Source organism: Homarus americanus, unplaced genomic scaffold (genome assembly GCF_018991925.1).
Source record: "Homarus americanus isolate GMGI-L3 unplaced genomic scaffold, GMGI_Hamer_2.0 scaffold47048, whole genome shotgun sequence".
Classification (NCBI taxonomy): Eukaryota; Metazoa; Arthropoda; class Malacostraca; order Decapoda; family Nephropidae; genus Homarus; species Homarus americanus.
This window is the reverse complement of record NW_024733792.1, coordinates 50,809-69,630: the sequence shown is the minus strand read 5'-3', so window position 1 is coordinate 69,630 and position 18,822 is coordinate 50,809. Positions and strand designations below refer to the sequence as shown.

The following is an 18,822-nucleotide window of genomic DNA, read 5'->3' as shown; positions in this document are numbered from 1 at the left end:
AGTCCATTATTTGAATGGACATTAACTTGGCGACTGTATTTCTCTATTTCTCTTAAGTATTAATTGTGTGCATGTACCATCATAAAATTAAGATGTTATTTTTACTAGAACATAGGTATTGTGTCGGAAAAAGGTGAGTTTGGGGATCGGGCCAGTTTCTATTGGAATTAATCCCATATGTTCTGTTGTTCACTTAGCGAGGTTTTCACTTAACACGGTACCCTGTGAGTTTTATTGACCGCGTTAAGCGGGTACTACTGTACAGTTGGGTCTCACATTACGCGGTTAATGTAACCCGGAGGGTACCGCGGAAAGTGAGGAACGCGTAAAGTGAACAACATAACATATGGGATTAATTGAAATGGAGTCCAGGCCGATCCCCAAACTCCACTTTTTGACGACACATAACTATGTTGCAGTAAAAATTTTATCTTAACTTTATGATGGTATGAAAAAACAAGTAATATAGAAGAGGTTAGGTTAGGAAAGATAAAGGTTAACATAGGAAAAATAAAGGTAAGGTTAGAAAACTAAAAATTATGTGGAACACTTACGGTAGTAGAAGAGATGGGTCGGCATACGGGGATGGAGGCTGGTTCCGAGGCAGAGGGCAGATTACTGGCCCTCAGGTGAATCACCATTACTAGGTGAATCATCATCACTGTCACTTACAGTTGTCAGGGCTTCCCTGACAAATCCCTCAAAGTCAACTTCACTGTCACTATCACTGGCTTGGGCTGGCTGTGGTGGGTTGCGGGTGAAGAAATCTGTTATGCTTTGCTGACGGCTGGCGTTGATGTTGTCGTGATACACCTTGATGTACGGCTCCATAGCCTGCACCAGCCGGTTATGGAAGACTTCATAGCGGTCATCGTCATTGTCGCGGGAAAGGAAGGACTTCATCTTCTCTGCACACTCCATGGCACCCTTAATATCACTATGACTTAAATTGTGTTCTTCGGAGACTGCCGCACCTTCTTCCTCCTCTTCACTGACGTGTTCTTCTTCCAACATCTCGTCGGCAGTCACTTCAGGATTTCTGATCACCTCCAGGATGTCGTCGTTGGTGGTCTCGGAGAAGCCTGGAACTGTAACAGTCTGCGCAGCTTCTCTGGCAAGGTCCACTGCTACTGCAACATTCTGAACCTCACCAGTCACAGATTGACTCCTCCTCTCACCTGGTATTCCATGCAACACATGTCTCCATGCGTGACGAATTGTAGCAATAGACAGCTGATCCCATGACTCCACCAAGATGTCCACAGCTTTCTTGATGTTAAATACTCTCCAGAATTGTTTGAAGAGTATTTTTTGCTGTTCTAACTGTTGTTCCTCATCTTCGTCGCTCTTGCTATCGGTGGTGGTGTCACTCAGGTTACGCAACTCTTCCCTGGTGTTGGTGTAGTCGTTCAGGAGCTGGAATTTTTTTGTTGAGAATGCAGCTTTCACATTGCAAATCAACTCCTGGTCCATGGGCTGGATTAAAGACGTAGTGTTGGGAGGAAGGAAGACCACTTTTACGTTGGGGTGACGATCTAACAGTAGGGGCGAGTGTCCTGGTGCGTTGTCCAGCAGCAACAAAATATTAAATGGGACATTCTGTCGCTCACAGAATTTCTTTACATCGGGAACAAAACAGTCATCAAACCAGGAGAGGGACAGTGTAGAGAACATCCATGCCTTACGTGCTGTCAGCCAGTGGACATTTAGCTTGGTCATGTCCATGCTCTTGTAGGCGTGCGGCTTGCGGGCTGTGTGGATCACCGATAACTTGAGCTTACAGGTACCGGAGGCATTGGTGGTAAACAGGACGGTGATGTGTTCCTTCTGCATTTTCCGGCCCCGAATCCTGCTGGCATTCTTCACAACGAAGGACTTGGAAGGTAGTTTTTTCCAGAAAAGACCAGATTCGTCCATGTTAAACACCTGGTCGTCACTGTACTGTCCTTCCTCCATAATCTCACGTAAAAACGGAGGAAATTCCCGAGCCGCAGCACGATCAGCACTCGCTTCTTCACCACCAATGTTTATATTGGTGATCTTGTTCCGGATCTTAAACCTCTGTAACCACCCAGAGGAAGCATTAAAGGGTTTGGGCTCTGAAGTTCCCATCTTTCGTGCCACTGCCATGTACAGTTCACATGCGTAGTCCTTCACAGAGCGCGTGTCGACCGCCATGTTCCGTCGCGCCTGACGCACCAAGTACCTCACAAGTAATTTTTCTGTCTTGAGAAGCACCTGGTTGTGAAAATACTTGATCATAGAAGCACCTGTAGACTTTGTGATCTTCATGTGCTCCTTTATCTTGGCTGAATCCTTCTTTATAGTCCGGATCGTAGATTCGTTCACGCCATGCTGGCGCGCCAAATCAACCTGCCTTGTTCCTTTCTCCAACTCTTGGATGATGCTATACTTCACCTCGTAGCTTAAGGAACGTCGTGTCTTCTTTGGTTTAGTGCCGCTGGGTCCAGGTAAGGAAAGGTTTTTCTCTGGGGGTGGTGGTCCGGCGGAAGCCATTTTACGGAACAATGGATGCGCGTTTACACGGAGTGGCCTGGAGGGATGAAACTGCCGCGGCTAGGTCAAGCGTCGTCTCTCCTCCCTCCCTCCCTCCCCCGGGTGGACACGTCATAATACTTTAAGCCAATTACAGCTAGCAGCAGAGGGGGGTAGGGATGCATGGCCAATCACAGGTCTGATACGTCATATGACGTCAGTGATAACGCAACAAAGACACACACTGCGCAACCTTACCGCGCCGCTTGCCGAAGCGGAGGGAGGAGGAGGGAGGAGGAGGGAGAGGCAGGCAGGCGGGCGGGTGGGTGGCGCGTGGGGCAAATCTAAAAATAGCGTCGCGCCGGACACTCTCCGCGTAATGGCGTTCACGACCGCGGAATGTGAGCACGTGAGGTTCTGGCAAGGCACCGCGTTAACGGTGAACCGCGGAATGCGGGACCGCGTAATGTGAGGGTTGAGTGTATATGTATTCTCAGAAATAAATATAGAAATGTAATATTTTTGCTGGACTCACGAACATATTACAGTGGAAAGTGGGATAAAATCATGACGAAAACAATGACTTTCGCTTTCTTTCGTTATTCAAAATATTTTACCTATATCGCTTTTCGAATGGTTTTCAGTTAAGAAACTGTTGTACTCGTACTGTATTACAATAATATTCTATCCTATCATTAGCCGTATAATCCCACAACTGAAAACCATTCGAAAAGCGATTACGGTAACATCTACTGAGCGAAAGAAAGAGAAAGTCATTGCTTTCGTCACAATTTTATCCCACTTTCCACTGTAATACGTACATCATTTCAGCAAAAATATTACATTTCCATGTTCTCAGAAATAAATGGTAGTTTTGTTGAAACGTAGTGTACAGTATTTAATATTAAAATGCAAAAATAGCTATAAAAACAATTAATACACCCGTAATGTACTGGTTGGCATCTCGTCCCTGCTCCCGCGTCCAAGGTCACCACTCCTCCCAACACGCTCCCTCCGCCTCCGCTCCCTCCTCACCGTCACTACTGCCGACAACAAACACAAATGTTTTGTGAATAACTGCACCTCCACTTCCTATGTACAGTACTGAACTGTACTGTGCTGTGCATTTTTGCAAACAATAAACATGGCAAGAAAAGATATTAAAAAAAAAGAGATACAAATTTCACTTTACTGTACAGTACCTATCCTCAGCGACAGGACGGGGGTCATCGGGCTCATCGTCACTCAATTCCATAACGGGTGGTGAAGTGGGGGCGACGGTGGATTCAGCTGCTTCCTCACTGCCGCCAGTGATTGATGGTGTTAAATCTCTCCTTCGGTGATCAAAGAACATGGTGTTGGGGAGTTGTCGTCTCTTTCATTCATTTCTTCCATGATGTTTTTGTATGGAGCGAAAACGTCATCCATCCCTCGCATGAATTTCAGGGCACGCACCATGGAGGGGTCCATACTATAGGCCAGGTTTTTCAGTGCCTCAATATTCCTGGTCATCTCCCCCAACTTCTCCAACGATATTTCTTGGTGCTCTTCCTCTTCCTATTCCTCTTTCCCCTTCGCTTCCTCTTCCTTGCCTGAGTCTACTAACTCCTGTAGATCCTCCTCGGTCAGCTCAGTGTCATGCTCTTCAATTAGCTCCCTAATCTCGTCCTCTGCCATGTCCTGGAAGCCTTCAGCAGCCACTTTCCTTGACAGTGCCAGGGTCTTTCTCAATATTTTCATTAAAATCCATCAAAATCATTTTCCTTGTCATCGTCTGAAGCACCAAACAGCTCCTCCCAGTCTTCTCCTTGAACAGGGCTAGAGGGTACGTGTTTTTCGAATCGTTTTCAATTAAAAAATGTTACAGCACATGTATATTTTACCTAAACTGTGCCTGAATGAATATATTCTCAGAAATAAATAATAGTTTTGATGAAACATGATGTATTTCAATGTAAAATAGGATAAAATACATGACGAAAACAAAAGACTTTACCTAACCTTCCAATGTTCAAGCGATGTTACTCGATTTTTTAATAGTTTTCGGTTAAAATACTGTTATATTACAATGATAGTATATTCATACTGTGCTTGATATACTATATTCACGGAAATGTAATATTTTTGCTGAAATGACGTACGTATTACAGTGGAAAGTGACGAAAACAATGACTTTCGCTTTCTTTCGTTCAAAAGATGTTACCGTAATCGCTTTTCGAATGGTTCTCAGTTAAAAAAACTGTTGCATCACAAGTGAATTAGGATAGAATATTATTGTAATACAACAGTTTTTTAACTGAAAACCATTCGAAAAGCGATTACGGTAACATCTTTTGAACGAAAGAAAGCGAAAGTCATTGTTTTCGTCACTTTCCACTGTAATACGTACGTTATTTCAGCAAAATATTACATTTCCATATTCTCAGAAATAAATACAGTATTACCCCGCTTAACGCGGTTTCGCTTAGCGCGTTTTACCGTATACGCGGTGCCTCGCCAGAGCCGAACTTTCACTTAACCAGGTTTTTTCCACGTATACGCGGTGAGTGTCCGGCTCGAGAGCTATTTTTAGATTCGCCCCACCCCCCACCCGCCACCCTGCCTGCCTGCCTGTTTTAGCTCATAAAATTCATACAAATTACCCGGCCAGAATATAATTTACATTGCTGGAATTCTTACAATATGTTGATCATTTTGAATATAAACATCATAAATTTTGCATTAGACATACAAATTTTAGATATAATGTTTACTCTGAGTAAATATGCTATTTTTTGTGCAAAATATATGACATTTGTATTCAAAATATTCCTGGTCTTACAAGGAATCCAGCAATGTCAATTATATCATCCTAACTTTAGTTTGAGGTATTATTTATTACTAAAAAGGTAAATATTCTGGTTTTTCCCACACATCTGGTAGGGACGGTTGGTGGGGGGTGGGGGGGAGGGAGGGACCGACCGACCATCTGTTACCGTGTGAAGAATATTTTTTTTTTTTATTAACTGAAGATATTTGTTTTAGCTCATAAAATTCATACAATTACCCGGTCAGAATATAATTTACATTACTGGAATTCTTACAATTTGATGATCATTTTGAATATAAACATCATAGATTTTGCATTAGACATACAAATTTTAGATATAATGTTTACTCTGAGTAAATATGTTATCTTTTGTACAAATATATGACATTTATATTCAAAATATTCCTGGTCTTACAAGGAATCCAGCAATGTCAATTGTATTATCCTAACTTTAGTTTGAGGTATTATTTATTAAAATTTAGTGGTTTTCCCCCCAAAATTTCTCAGAGGGAAGAGCCAGCGAGTGTACTGTGAGAAGAGGGGGAGGGAGTTGAGTCCATTATTTGAATGGACATTAACTTGGCAACTGTATTGCTCTATTTCTCTTAAGTATTAATTGTGTGCATGTACCATCATAAAATTAAGATGTTATTTTTACTAGAACATAGGTATTGTGTCGGAAAAAGTGGAGTTTGGGGGTCGGGCCAGTTTCTATTGGAATTAATCCCATATGTTCTGTTGCTCACTTAGCGCGGTTTTCACTTAACACGGTACCCTGTGGGTTATATTGACCGCGTTAAGCGGGGTACTACTGTAGTAGTTTTGCTGAAACGTAATGCATTTCAATGTAAATTGGGATAAACTACATGAAAACAAAAGACTTTACCTAACCTTCCGATGTTCAAGATATGTTACTCGTTTTTTTAGTAGTTTTCGGTTAAAATACTCTTATATTAGTGATATTCTATTCATACTGTGCTTGATATAATACATTCACGGAAATGTAATATTTTTGCAACTACAATGCTGATGTCAACACAAGCGTGGTTACAGGGAGACTGACTGAGTGAGGGAGAGCTATGCGTGTGTGTGTGTGTGAGGTTGCGGGAGCGGGCGGTGTCCCGTGTTCGGTGCCGCGCGCGATTTGAATGTACTTCAATTACTTCAATGTACAGAATATTCCTCCGGCGGGGCAATCCGCGTATTTGCAAATCCGTGTATTATAAACCCGCGTATGTTAAGGGCCAACTGTATTCATGTCCACAAAATTAATGCCATTCTTAGAGCAATCATTTTTTTAAATACCATTGTTAAATAAACACATGCCAGTGCTATTAGGAAAAGTTGTATAAAAGAACAGCAAATATCTAAATACTGTATGTTAATTTCACCAAGTCTTCTGCTTAACATGATCAAAAAACAAATTTTTAACCCAGAGTTTGGTATTTCAGCATTGGCTACTTTAAGAAAATGACTGCCCAAGGATGAATTGATATATAACCAAGAAGAGTTACCTAACTAAGGCACAAGATGCTAACTGAACAATATATTAAACATGATATTATATACAGTTAAGGGGTGTTAAAGTTCATCTGCCCCATAACACCAGCTACTATATATGAACGCTAACCATTATTTACCAGACAATGGTACCATATATCTGTAAGTGATGAAAGAATATATTTAAAACATGAATCAAAACTACCAACCATTTTAGTCAAGATAAAATATCAAAATATCTCGTCAGAGTTGAGCAAAACTTATCAAATATTTACGTACAATTTCAACAGAGATTGAAGAGGTCCGTGAGATAATGACAACACCTTGACTATAACAAATGGTCTACCACCACTGTACTACTTTACCAAGATGATTTACTACCTGCATTAATGTACGTACTTGTGATAATACTTACGTCGCGTGTAAATAAAGACAGACGTACACAGTTGACACAACTATTGATGCACAAATTATAGTAAATGAGTTCTTCTCTGTTCAACACAACTTATCCAGTAAAGATGAAATTTTAAGCACATAGACGATAAGTTTAACCTTTGTTCACTACTGTACTGTAAATAACATTATTAAAAAGACTGATGAAACAAAATGGAGTATTATTATGAGTGATATTTAACCAACACCAAATGTCTTCACTAAGGCCATGGTAGAAGTAATTTACATCTTAAGAGCAGATAACTTGTGTTTAATATCTATAAAAGTGGCATTTGTCACTTGTCTTTATTACTGCTACATTCATAGAGTTTGTTCAAGTGGTTTTATATTGATGTATATCACTGTATTCAATTTTGTGTGTCACATTTACCTTCTGTTAAAGTCATTCAAACATTTATTGAATTCTGTTTTTTTCATGCACAAGTTTATGACGTTTGAGGTGACCGCTGTGGGAGAAACATTTCCAACATTCCTCACATTCAATCTCCTTTATACCACTGTGTCCAAGAATGTGTATCTTGAGAGTACTCTTTAGTGCAAAATGTTTCCCACATTCCTCACATTCAAACTTCTTTATACCATTGTGTACAAGAATGTGTCTCTTGAGATCACTCTTGTGGGAGAAACATTTCCCACATTCCTCACATTCAAACTCCTTCACTCCATTGTGTACAAGAATGTGTGTCTTGAGAGTACTCTTCCGGGGGAAACATTTCCCACATTCCGCACATTCAAACTCCTTCACACCATTGTGTTCAAGAATGTGTGTCTTGAGATTACCCTTCCGGGAGAAATATTTCCCACATTCCTCACATTCAAACTCCTTCACACCACTGTGTCCAAGAATGTGTGTCTTGAGATTACCCTTCCGGGAGAAACATTTCCCACATTCCTCACATTCAAACTCCTTCACACCATTGTGTCCAAGAATGTGTGTCTTGAGATGATCCTTCCGTGAGAAACATTTCCCACATTCCTCACATTCAAACTTCTTTATACTATTGTGTACAAGAATGTGTTTCCTGAGATCACTGTTAGATGAGAAACATTTCCCACATTCCTCACATTCAAACTCCTTCACTCCATTGTGTACAAGAATGTGTGTCTTGAGAGTACTCTTGTGGGAGAAACATTTCCCACATTCCTCACATTCAAACTCCTTCACTCCATTGTGCACAAGAATGTGTGTCTTGAGAGTACTCTTGTGGGAGAAACATTTCCCACATTCCTCACATTCAAACTCCTTCACTCCATTGTGTACAAGAATGTGCATCTTGAGATTACCCTTCCGGGAGAAACATTTCCCACATTCCTCACATTCAAACTCCTTCACACCATTGTGTACAAGTAAATGTTTCTGAAGAGTAGACTTGAACCCAAACTGCTTGCCACATTCCTCACAGGAGAGCTTTTTATCTCTGCTTGACATTGTGAACTTCTACTTAGTTACACTTGGTCTTGAGATGTGACATCACAGTATCTGAAACAAAATATTTTGCCTTAGATGATATTCTTATAAAAGTACAATTTATAAATGAAAACTACAAGTGACTAAATCAATTTGTGTAAAATAAGAGTAAAAATAAAATAAAAATATAAAAGAAAAAGGTTATATTAATGTACACCGCGAAGATGCCGGAAAACCAGCTTTTGAAGTGAGACAGATTGTATGAGTATGGAAACACAGAAGAAGGCAGAGCATTCAACAATGTGAGGAAAGAAGGATGTACTATAATGGGTTATTATAGTGTGACCCACATCCACACAGACACAATTTGGGTGTGAGTAAAGAAGGATGTACTATAATGGGTTATTATAGTGTGACCCACATCCACACAGACACAGTTTGGCTGTGTGAGTAAAGAAGGATGTACTATAACGGGTTATTATAATGTGACCCATATCCACACAGACACAGTTTGGCTGTGTGAGTAAAGAAGATGTACTATAACGGGTTATTATAGTGTGACCCACATCCACACAGACACAGTTAGGCTGTGTGAGTAAAGAAGGATGTACTATAATGGGTTATTATAGTGTGACCCACATCCACACAGACACAGTTAGGCTGTGTGAGTAAAGAAGGATGTACTATAATGGGTTATTATAGTGTGACCCACATCCACACAGACACAGTTTGGCTATGTGAGTAAAGAAGGATGTACTATAATGGGTTATTATAGTGTGACCCACATCCACACAGACACAGTTTGGCTGTGTGAGTAAAGAAGGATGTACTATAACGGGTTATTATAATGTGACCCATATCCACACAGACACAGTTTGGCTGTGTGAGTAAAGAAGGATGTACTATAACGGGTTATTATAGTGTGACCCACATCCACACAGACACAGTTTGGCTGTGTGAGTAAAGAAGGATGTATTATAACTGGTTATTATAGTGTGACCCACATCCACACAGACACAGTTTGGCTGTGTGAGTAAAGAAGGATGTACTATATTGGGTTATTATAGTGTGACTGATGTGCCTCCAACTCGGCCCATCAACTACCAACTCGGCCCATCTCGGATAACCAACCTTTAACTCAAACATTCTAATGTATGTTTATATCAACGACATAACATAAAACATTTATTACCTTTACCACGAGGGAGGGAGGAAGGCCCACAAATTAACATTTACTAACAAAATTAACAACAATAAACAAGACGGCCACGGTGGTTGATGTTGACCTGCTACATCTTGTCCGATTCTCTCTCTTATCTTTCAGTAACTACAAGCTTTCATTATTAATACTATAATAAAAGTATTTTATTTATAAATGTTACATAACATAAATTAATTATACTTTAATTATAATGATTTATTATTGATTAAATTCCCGCTAATAGATATATATCAATATTAAACTAAACTTAAGTCAGTGGCTGGAGAACCAAATAGTTTGACAGCATTTACAATTATACTAAAATAAATTTAAGCAATAACATTTTGTGTTGAACTATTTTAAGTTTATTTATTAATATTTTATTAATATATAACACTATAGTATATAGATTCAGTTAACGAACGACTCTGTGGAACCAATTGTGTTGGTTAATGGAGGGACCACTGAAGATATTTTAGCGACCCTCCCTGGTGACAACCTTAACCTAACGTGGGTCAACACTCCACTATCCACCTATATGAACCTTTATTAACGCGGAACCAGTCCATTATAAGAACAATTCACTGGACGATACTCACGGCAGTAGGTATAACCTGTAATATTTGGTTACTAACTTGAACTATCATCATTATTGTTGTGGAATGTTCCTAAAAGTACAATAATTATTTACCTATTATACAGTACAGCATTAATTTATGCCAAGATTGATGCCAAAAAACTATATTTAAGTATAACTTAACCCAAATAAAATACCCCATTTGTTTGTAAAGTTTCCTGGCTTTTCCATGCAGTTGACACCCCAATAGTCTATATTTTTAAAACGTTTATGAAGGCCTTTTAAAAAATACGGGCAAAGCCTAAGTAATCTACTTTAAATATCGAATTGTTTCAAAAAGTCATTAACACAATAACTAATTTGTGAACCCAGATTTAAAATCAGGTAAAGTAGTACCCTGTACCTTTGTAGGATATTTAAACTATTTTTTTACCCCAAGTGCTGAAGACAAAGGTATTAGGTCAGGCATATTTGACAAATATTTTGACAACGTGAAACTAACTTCATACGGTAAAGATGGTCAACATATTTAAGACCATCCATAAAGGCCTTTTAAAACTTACGGGCACAGCGTAATCTACTTAAAATATCTAATTATTTCAAAGGTCATTAACACAATACTTAAATTTTTAAACGGTGGTCCCAGATCCCTAATAAAAACTAAAACCACAAAGATATACACTGTACTGTTCCTTATATTATAACAGAAAGTTTCCAATGTGGTGCAGCAAGAGACCCGTTAACCAAAACAAACCTTCGTCTTGTGGCCCATATTTTACATCTTCACGTCACCGTCCTGGAATGAATAACATTTTAACAACTAATAAATTAAATACTCTGGGCAGTAATATTATATAATATGTATACAGTACTGTACAGTAATATATTATACAGGAACTCATTAAATCTTCAAACATATAAATACAATATTATGGTTAAATTAAGAAATTTCCATAAAACTTATTAAAGAGAATAAAGAAACACTTTAGAAAATCTTACCTCGACGAATGACACGAGGAACTTAATTAACCATGATCAGCGAGGCAGCAATATGGTAGTTGTCTTAACACTACAGTAACAACCAATTGGAGCCATAAACTGTAAACAAAATAACCCTGTTACTCTTTTTGTAGAAACTCAGATAATTTTTTGTTCCAACATGTTGGAGACGAAACAACCTTGTAAAGGATTGCCAACACGGGTTTATGCCGGGGCGCTCCCGCTTAACACAATTGCTTAAGGCATTGGATATTTGGACCCTTATTCTGGAACAGGGTGGTAATACAGTGATCCCTCGGTTAACGAACGCCTCGGTTAACGAAATTTCGGTTAACGAACTGCCTTCCATAAGAATCTTCAATTCGGTTAACGAACAAAAATTCGGGTAACGAATTTCTTACGAACCGACCTCAACATGTTTTCGCTTGCACTGGCCGGGCAACCAGCTTTAGTATCAGTCCGCCAATACATTAATCGGTTCTAGGGCTTAAATTCCTTACTATTTTAGGAAATATCACTATGTTTATACTATTCAATAATTTTAAAAGTTTAATATTCAATTTTTTAGTCATTTTAACAATTATTGAACATAATTGAAGGTAAAGTTACTAGTTTAATGCGCGGCATCCAGCCTCTTAACACAGCAAACAGGCGTTAGTTTCTCTCTGTTTTCACTGGAGGTAACATCTTGCTTGAGACTCTCTTCAACTAAACGCTTTTTTTCTGTGTTTCCAAGCAAATTATTGGTCATTTTGAAATATATTTTGCATATTGACAATATATAATGCAGTGCAGTGTTGATTTAAAGAAAATAATCTTGAAATACACCAAGAGAACTAAAATTTATGGGTGAAATGGTGCCATGGGGTGACTTCTCTTCCACCCCAATGCCTTCTCTTCTTCCTTCTCCTCCACCCCCATTCTAATTCCCATCATCATCATCCAGGAGCCTTCTACATACACACCTCAAAGTAAGTGAACTTTTCTACCATTTTTGTTGAATTTAGGCAATTTTCGGTGAGCTGGAACCAATTACCCAAAAACCTATTGAAACAATGGTTTCGGTTAATGAACTTTTCGGTTAACGAACAACCTGCTGGAACGATTGAGTTCGTTAACCGAGGGACCACTGTATAGACAATATTTACCTAGATTTTACCAAGGCTTTCGACAATGTACCCCAAGAAAGGCTGAAAATCAAGCTGGAAGGGTACGGAATTAAAGGAAATGTCCTAGTGTGGATAGAAGACTTTCTACATGACCGCAAGCAGTGTGTGGCGATTAATGGCACGAAATCATCATCTGTACCTGTCACAAGCGGGGTACCACAGGGCAGTGTATTGGACCCGCTGTTGTTTGTTTGTTTCATAATGATATGCCTGACGTTGTACACTCCTCCATACAAATGTTTGCCGACGACGCCAAGTTATTTCGGGAAATCAAGAACCAAGCAGACTGTGAAGAGCCGCAGAAGGACCACAAGTTAACTCTGGTCAACAACTTTCTTAATACCACTTACTAGTCACTAATGGATAACACCTGGTAAATTCACAAGTTATATCCCACTGCCATAAGGGTTTAATTATCTATAAACGCCGATATTGTGAAGTGTCTTGCGATTTTTCTTTCCCAGAGAATTAAAATACCATCGAAGACATGATTTGGTTAGATTAGGTTTGAATCTCACCAAATTGTAATTTTCCCCGAGAATTAAAACCTCACCATCGGACACATGATTTGGTTAGGTTAGGATCCCACCAAATACAGTGACAAAAATGTAAATTTCTTGTCAAAAAATAAACTGCAACATTACAGTAAAGTTCCCAAAATGTCTCAAAAACAATTTTTTTACTACAAACTGTAATTTAACCATAAATAAAAAGTACCACATTCTTATAACCAAATTTTTTTACTTCAATTAAATAAAAAAAATCTTTCCCAAAATAAAAATGACCCAAAATCCCACCTTGGTTAATATATAGGACTAACCCGCCATAGTGCCGATGCTGCTGTATCATCTCACGTCCAGAAAATGTCTCAAATATCACAGTATCGTAACTTTTTTTTTTTTTAATATACCAGGGAAGTTAGGTTAGGCAGGTTTGTTTGGTTAGGTCTGTCCTTCATAACCACAAATGTTAAGTAGCGTTTATTTAAAAAACATCCATTTTACTAACATTACCACAAACAGTGTCCACTATAATATAACAATGAAAATCTGACGTTTTTATAATCGTTCTCAATCCATTTTGCTCTTGAGTTAGTCCTATATAATTACCCCCACCTCAATTGGACGACACAAAGATCTTAACTAACCTTCAAATTTAACGATCCATGAGGCTGTAATGAGGTGGTTGTCTCCTCCATCTTCAACAGTGACAAGCAATAATTTGTATAAAAATTAGAATAATGACTGTTATTGCCGATGGCTTCAGCTACAGTGCTGGCGTGTGATGCCATTAAATCTTTCGACCCGTGACCTCGCCAGATGTAGAAGTGTTTACAGACAAGTCCTGGCTCTGCTGAGTGGACTGTCTTCGGCGGGTGGTGGTGCTGCCCGCCCCGCCATGAGACAGATCACCCTCTCTCGTGAGGCTGTGAAGACCAGCCTTCTGCTGGCACTGATGAACATCGACTCATAATCCTGTCCGAGAATTTGTGCTGGGACAATTTACTCAGTACTGTTGTCTCTTGGAACACCATACTGATCTGCATTGACCCGCACTTGTAAGTACAGCCTAAGTGATGACATACCCCTTGGTACTGAAATTTTGTTGACTAATTACACCTACTCGTTTGTGCCTAACCTGGAGTAATAAGGCAATGGAGAATGAAGCATAACTAAGGTTACTAGAGTTATGAACTTTGTGTTATGTCACTATGTTTAATAACTAGTAATTAAGATAAAATTGTGTGAGACTAACTCATTATGTATCAGATGGATCACCATGTAATATTATGAACATCTCCTCTGTAGGTTTTGACCACATCAATAAATATTGAATGAGTCAAAAGAAGAGTTCCAATCATTCCCTTCGACTTGCCCGTCACCTGAACGACCTTAACCAAGGCGTTTACAGTTATGTAATATACACATATCAAATAGTGTATTGTACATAATGAATATATTTCTGAATATCTTTAAGAGTTGTGAGGGATAAAAGCTTCACCCATTCTACTCTCACTGCACAGTAAGTCAGTGAAGAGTTGTTGATTGAAGGAAATTGTGAATATTTAAGTTTTAATGAACAATGGTTAAGTTAGGTTAGGTTAGGTCAGGTTATGTGAAGACATTCATAATCCGGTACACCGGCTATATATATTTTTTATGGGTAATAGTCCACCCGGGCACAGGTCATGACCCACAACAGGGTCTAGGGGAGGGAAGAGTAAAAATAAATTAAAAAAATATAAAATAAAAAGGTTATATTAATGAACACCGCCAGAGAAGCATCTTGTTTAGCGTGAGACAGATTGTATGGAAACACAGAAGAAGGCAGAGCATTCAACAGTGTGAGGAAAGAAGGATGTACTATAACGGGTTATTATAGTGTAACCCACATCCACACTGTTGGCAAGACACCAGCCCACGGTACACAGGATGCTACTTGTTAACAGAGGCTTTACTGTATAATTGAATCAATGCCGAGAGAAAGAAACCTAACCTAACCTAGCCGGGTTACTACGCCCAGTATCGATTCATCTTGTTTTGGTAATGAATATTGACGCCGGTCCTGGATTATGTCAACAATTGTATATAGTTGTTCTTCCTCTATGAATTTCTTTGTTATCATCTAACAACACAGCCAGGTTGTAACACAGTACCATAAATCATTATAATTTGACCATAATTATAGTAATAAAAGTAACTTATGATGTACAAGGAGAGATTTATCCTCTTCCGTAAAAACTCGTCCAGTCTTAGTTGCCGCCATAATCTTGTAAACATTACTCTCGATGGCGACTGGCTGCCGTAATGGTGTAGATGAAACGTGATTGGCTGGATTTTCAGTGTTTGAATCTTTGCTCGTAACTGAAGAAAAACGGAGCAGATTACCAGATCCGGGGTTCAAGCCGATGTTCTGAATATGGGTAATAATCCACTGGAAGAAATCTAGGCTCAAGGAATCCCGATTCACACACCAGAGTCGAGCTCAAATCCCAGGCTCAAACTACCGTCCTGAATTTGGGTCTATTGACATGTAGACAACAATAGACAGAGAGACAACTAGATGGAGAAACAAAATGTACTATAAGTAATATTTCACATAGTGTGTTGTGTTACACCAGGTGGAGGGGTGAGAGGCAGCCATTCACCACCTCCAACTATTGCTGTCTCAAGTTTGTAAGTCATATTAACTATGCTGTACAATATTATATTTTCATCAATGAGTTCTGATATAATAATAATTTTTAGGGTAATTGCTTCGTTTGGTAGATAATTAGGTGACTAGGCGAGAACTACTTTGTCTGGCGCACATCACTTGTCTTTCTCGGTGGTGATGCGGCGGTACACAGCCAATCATCTCCACTCAACGCCAGTCACCAGTGTAGGTTTATGAGCCACACAGATCAGGCGGCTGCTCTCAGGTCCACAAAAAACGTCAAATTACACCATATAATAGGAAGTTCTTTCTGTTTAATATGCCGGGGGTTCTGGAAGGTTAGGTTAGGTTAGGTCAAGTTTGTTTGGTTAGGTTGGCAAGGTCTTCTAACAATGCTTCTGCCACTTGCTTTTGTTATCAAATATGGTTAGGTTAGGTTAGGCTATGTCACGTTTAATTCAGAAATAACCAAGTTTTAACACATTTTACATAACTGGGACAGTGTTCACTATAAAACAGTGAAATTGAAACGTTTTTAAATTTGTTTAATATTGAGCGGGTGTTAAGTGTTACAGTAGTGGGTGTTGCTTCTGGTAACATGTGTTGATGGTGACTCAGTGACTCTCAGCTGGTGTTAAGTGTTGCAGTAGTGGGTGTTGCTTCTGGTAACATGTGTTGGTGGTGACTCAGTGACTCTCAGCTGGTGTTAAGTGTTGCACTAGTGGGTGTTGCTTCTGGTAACATGTGTTGGTGGTGACTCAGTGACTCTCAGCTGGTGTTAAGTGTTGCAGTAGTGGGTGTTGCTTCTGGTAACATGTGTTGGTGGTGACTCAGTGACTCTCAGCTGGTGTTAAGTGTTGCAGTAGTGGGTGTTGCTTCTGGTAACATGTGTTGGTGGTGACTCAGTGACTCTCAGCTGGTGTTAAGTGTTGCAGTAGTGGGTGTTGCTTCTGGTAACATGTGTTGGTGGTGACTCAGTGACTCTCAGCTGGTGTTAAGTGTTGCAGTAGTGGGTGTTGCTTCTGGTAACATGTGTTGGTGGTGACTCAGTGACTCTCAGCTGGTGTTAAGTGTTGCAGTAGTGGGTGTTGCTTCTGGTAACATGTGTTGGTGGTGACTCAGTGACTCTCAGCTGGTGTTAAGTGTTGCAGTAGTGGGTGTTGCTTCTGGTAACATGTGTTGGTGGTGACTCAGTGACTCTCAGCGGGTGTTAAGTGTTGCAGTAGTGGGTGTTGCTTTTGGTAACATGTGTTGGTGGTGACTCAGACTCTCAGCTGGTGTTAGTTGCTTCTGCTAACACGTGTTGGGTGACTCAGTGAATCTCAGCTGGTGTTAGTGTTGCTTCTGGTAAACACTCGCTCAGCTGGTGTTAAATGTTGCAGTAGTAGGTGTTGCTTCTGGTAACACCTCAGTGAGCTGTGACTCAGCTGGTGTTAAGTGTTGCAGTAGTGGGTGTTGCTTCTGGTAACATGTGTTGGTGGTGACTCAGTGACTCAGCTGGTGTTAAGTGTTGCAGTAGTGGGTGTTGCTTCTGGTAACATGTGTTGGTGGTGACTCAGCTGGTGTTAAGTGTTGCAGTAGTGGGTGTTGCTTCTGGTAACATGTGTTGGTGGTGACTCTGCTGGTGTTAGTGGGTGTTGCTTCTGGTAACATGTGTTGGTGGTGACTCAGCTGGTGTTAGTGGGTGTTGCTTCTGGTAACATGTGTTGGTGGTGACTCAGCAGTAGTGGGTGTTGCTTCTGGTAACATGTGTTGGTGGTGACTCAGCTGGTGTTAGTGGGTGTTGCTTCTGGTAACATGTGTTGGTGGTGACTCTCCATCAAGTAAGGCCGCTGGCTGACTGAGTCTGTTTTAACAACAACAGTAGTGACACTGTCCCTACACTCTCCATGTGCACCAACAACTGGTGGTAGTGACACACATTACCCAGCAACAGACAGTACTGTACAACAGACAGTACTGTACTAGACAGGTAACACGTCTTACTAAAGTACCACGGTTCACCTTGGCTATATATAAGTTAATAAACAACTCACAGTGACGTAGTGAAGTATTAAATCCTCCAAGTTTGTATTTTAATTAACACATTTTGGTCGACTTAATGTTTACAAGTGAGGCGATGAACACTGTTAATAACTTACCACGAACAACTCAACTTTACCTAATATAATAATATAAACTAACATCACATAGTTTAAACAATTATTATTTACTTAATATTATCTGGAAAAACAAACTTTACTCTACTACTCATACACTTTTGAATAATTGTATTACATCTACTTATTATTGTATTATAAACTGAACACTAAGTAATAATAAACTATCACCAGGTAGTTATAGTAACACTGAGCAATAATTAACTATCATCAGGTAGTTATGTTAAGTATATAATAGTTAGTTGAGGTTAAGCAATAAATAAACCAGTTCGTGGTAATATTATAACACTGATCATCTCCCATCCAACCCTCCCCCCAGTACCAAGGAAAGTACTTTATATACTTTCTTTGGCCGATAATTTTACAAATATATTCATTAGTCTCTGTTACGGTACACCTCGGCTATGAAAATTAGTGCTATGAGTTTACATTAATTTCCAAGGGTTGACTTTTATAAATGAATCAGTGTTTGAGCTGTACTGCCAAGAGGATAGAAGTAAATATTCTTTTATTTCATAACTTGATCTGTGTATTATTATATTGTTTTATGCTCTTATATTGGGTGATGAAAGTGTTTGTATTACACAGTTATTTATTTTTTTACTTTCTTCTACATAAAACATATAAATGGGGTCTGCCCGTTTCGTCACCACTGCTCTACCCGTTTCGTCACCGCGTTCATTCCCATCATTATATACATGAAAGTAACTGTTGCTTGGGATAGAAAATAATAATAACACAAAGATAATTTATTAAAGACTAAAATAAAACCTAAAACATCGTTAATACGCCTACAATCATCTCACTGCTGGATGGTTTATGTGCTGGTGCCAAATCACCTTTATTTTTTCTGTATTTTGTTTATTTACCAAAGGTTTTAATCGTTTTCTTTATT

General features: G+C 39.3%; 1 long non-coding RNA gene across 1 annotated transcript; it reads right to left on the bottom strand.

Moving 5' to 3' along the window:
• Nucleotides 1–11,131: 11,131 nt before the first annotated feature.
• LOC121870044 lies at nucleotides 11,132–17,916 on the bottom strand. Its single transcript, XR_006089629.1, has 3 exons — nucleotides 17,805–17,916; nucleotides 11,444–11,542; nucleotides 11,132–11,240 (listed from the first exon to the last, which is right to left on the bottom strand). It is a non-coding gene; the product is annotated as an uncharacterized LOC121870044 (long non-coding RNA).
• Between the last annotated feature and the right edge of the window lie 906 nt (nucleotides 17,917–18,822).